The sequence below is a fragment of the Lytechinus variegatus genome, chromosome 4 (assembly GCF_018143015.1).
Source record: "Lytechinus variegatus isolate NC3 chromosome 4, Lvar_3.0, whole genome shotgun sequence".
Taxonomy (NCBI): Eukaryota; Metazoa; Echinodermata; class Echinoidea; order Temnopleuroida; family Toxopneustidae; genus Lytechinus; species Lytechinus variegatus.
Genome location: NC_054743.1, coordinates 61,038,845 through 61,042,323, shown reverse-complemented (window position 1 = coordinate 61,042,323; position 3,479 = coordinate 61,038,845). Strand labels below are relative to the sequence as shown.

The following is a 3,479-nucleotide window of genomic DNA, read 5'->3' as shown; positions in this document are numbered from 1 at the left end:
TTGCATATGCAAATTAATGCATATTAAATTAGCCGAAATTTGCATATTTTCCACCGAAAATTATGAACATTTTCACAAAAGTCATTACAGTGAGATAATGATAAAATGTTTAGCTCATGACCATTCATTTTGAAGCTTATAAGATGCTCTTCGTTTTAAAAGTACGTTTTTTTAATATTGACTTGAAATATGCAAATTAATGCATATCTAATTAGGTGTAATTTGCATATTTTCCACTGAAAACTTTGAAGACTTTCACAAAAGTGATTACATTGAGATAATGATCAATATGTATCTCATGACCACTCATGTAGATCAGCTTATGAAATGCTCTTCGTTTTAATAGAACATTTATCAACATTGACTTTAAATATGCAAATTAATGCATATTTAATTAGGTGTAATTTGCATAATTTTTCATTAAACTTTATGAAGATTGTCTCAGTGATGACACAAATTGGACTTGGTTTTTCACACACAAAAAGTATACTCTATTTTATGATAACTTCATCATATTAATAAATAATAATTTGAATATGTTCTAGAAACTCTAAAACACATATTTCTATGTTTATGCAAACCATATGCATAAATTAGTGTGTGCCTTTAATGTCACAAAAATATGAAGTGCCAAATTATATGTTGATGTGTCACACTTATTACATTTAGACGTGAATGTCGTTAATATGTAAAAAAATATTCAATGTTGTGTTCAGGCAAATACATTGGATTTATATTTGTTTGCCTCAGTTACCTTTAAACTGCAGCAGATCCTGAACTAGTTTCTTCCAAGGGATAGGGATGACTTGTTACACTCGGATGCTTGCTGGAGCCAAACTTTTGTTGAGAAAAAGAGAAATACCAAAGTCAATTCTCAATTAAAGGATTATTCTTTATGCCCATCATAAATCTTAGAGTATGTAATTCATTGTACTGCAAAATTTCCAGATTCATTTCCAAAACATTCTGATTAATTGTCAACAAAAATAATGTATGATGAGTAAAGACATTAACCCTAGATGATAAAATGCAAAAGACCTACTATAACAAGTAATACTTTGGTTTGCTTCAGTTACCTTTAAACTGCAGCAGATCCTGAACAGGTTTTTTCCAAGGGATAGGGTAAGAAGGAGATGACTTGAAACACTCGGATGCTTGCTGGAGCCAAACTCTAAACTGCACCAGATACTGGATTGGCTTTTCTCCAAGACACAGGGTACGAAGGAGATGACTTGTAACACACGGATGCTTGTTGTAGCCCAACTCTAAACTGCACCAGATACTGGAATGGCTTTTCTCCAAGACACAGGGTACGAAGGAGATGACTTGTAACACACGGATGCTTGTTGTAGCCCAACTCTAAACTGCACCAGATACTGGAATGGCTTTTCTCCAAGACACAGAGTACAAAGGAGATGACTTGTAATACTCGGATGCTTGCTGGAGCCCAGCTCTAAACTGCACCAGATACTGGAATGGCTTTTCTCCAAGACACAAAGTACGAAGGAGATGACTTGTAACACTCCGATGCTTGCTGGAGCCCAGCTCTAAACTGCACCAGAAACTGGATTGGCTTTTCTCCAAGACACAGGGTACGAAGGAGATGACTTGTAACACTCACATGCTTGCTGGAGTCAAACTTTTGTTGAGAAAAAAAGAGATATACCAACATCAGCTTCTGAGTTAGCAATGAACTGTGTTCACATCTATCTACATCAATTTTTTTTTCATAAAATAGATCTGAAACTCCAATCATGCAATAACTTATACTTACTGCAAAAAAATCAGATTCAGTCTAGAGGACAGGGACAAGGGGAAAACAAGGCCAATGTGACTGTAGCATCCAACTCCAACTGATGAACGAATGAACAAACTTGAAAAGGAGAATCTGTGAAATGTGAAATGAAAAGTTGTGTTAGTGTTAAGTGCAGTATTTACAAATAAAATCATTGTCCTTTTGAAAATATGAAACATAATCATTATTAAAAAAGTAAAATTCATTTTCTCAAAAAATGATAACATTTATGTTTTCTTCAATAGGCAATTTTATTTATTTAACAATGCAGGCTTGCATTTACCTAACAAACAATTTTCAAGTCACCCTGCTTGTAGTCATCTAGGAGCCGGTAGGTGTAAATGGCATCATCCTCGTTGTATTTGATGTTGAACCACGCTGGGTAACCAGGTACTAATCCGAGGACTTTCCCAACATATTCTTCGTTATCAAAACGATGTTGAACCTGTTTGGATAAGATCAATAGTATCATGTTATTTTTGTCCTTTTCATTCAATTAAAATCATATTGAATATCATGCATCATACAGTTTTCCACAAGGCAACAGAAAAGAAATCATACTTTGCAAATCATAATCAACACTCAAATTAATTCACAAAACATAAATGATAATTTGCAATCATCAGCCCTCCAAAAAATATTATGCTTCAAATCATCTGCACACAAGCAATGGAAATCATAATCATAAATCATAATCTGCACACATTAATATAATTACTAGTAATGCATACATTCAAATGATATTAAAGTGAGAAAGAATATGAAATAATATATTTGTGCAATATTTTCCACATAATGCATTACCAAAATTAAATCATAAAATAAACCTGAGTACTGGAATCCTTCCTTCCAGGCGAATGGAAAACGAAGTAAAGGCCTTGATGAAGAAAACTAGACACATGAAGACAACACACTTCAAAAATTTAATTTTCAAACAAGCTTTATTTCCTGCAATGACATATATTCATTTACATCACAATACAAAGTGCATCATAGTGCATAAAATATTATATGTTGAATCAATTTTAGCATAGTATACACATATTTAGAGTCATATACACTGCAATGTTTCCTTTTTGAACATCATTAATTAAAATAATTGTTAAATTCTTTCATAAGATTTCTTTCATTTTAAGAATTTTATTTTTATGTATTAATTTCATCCTTTCCCTCATTTTTTTCAAACAGTTTATGCTTGGGCCTTCTTACCCTCTTGCCAACCAGCAATGGCAGTCCACCCTCAGGAGCACTTGCTGAAGGCAGGGTGAAGGCTTGGTGGACTAAGGTCTTTACATTTGTTGAAAGAACATCCCATGAATGAGCAACACCCTTACTGCTGAACAAGAAGACCTCTGGTCTTGGAGGAATTTGACGCAGGACGTGCTGCCTAAAGCGTAGCTGGGCCTTTAGAGCATCCATCTTCTGCTTCGGAGTGGATAGGGTGTTCAACATTTCATCGACCTCTCGCTCTGATTGCCACAACCCATAGTAGTTTATTTCCTGGGTGAAGTGCTCAAGATCAAGCCTCCTTTTCTCCTCTTTTCTCTCTTTTTCACGCTCCCTCTCCTCAAGGGCTTTCATCTTTTCCTTCTTGATGGCCTCGGAGCGCTCCTTGAATAGACTACGAAGTGTCCTTGCCCTCTTCCTTGCCGAACAGATGATGTCGTCAGCCTCTTGGGGTGAT

At 35.0% G+C, this 3,479-nt stretch overlaps 1 long non-coding RNA gene across 1 annotated transcript; it reads right to left on the bottom strand.

Moving 5' to 3' along the window:
• Positions 1 to 460: 460 nt before the first annotated feature.
• Positions 461 to 2,967, bottom strand: LOC121414440. Its single transcript, XR_005969860.1, has 3 exons — positions 2,079 to 2,967; positions 1,077 to 1,888; positions 461 to 837 (listed from the first exon to the last, which is right to left on the bottom strand). It is a non-coding gene; the product is annotated as an uncharacterized LOC121414440 (long non-coding RNA).
• Between the last annotated feature and the right edge of the window lie 512 nt (positions 2,968 to 3,479).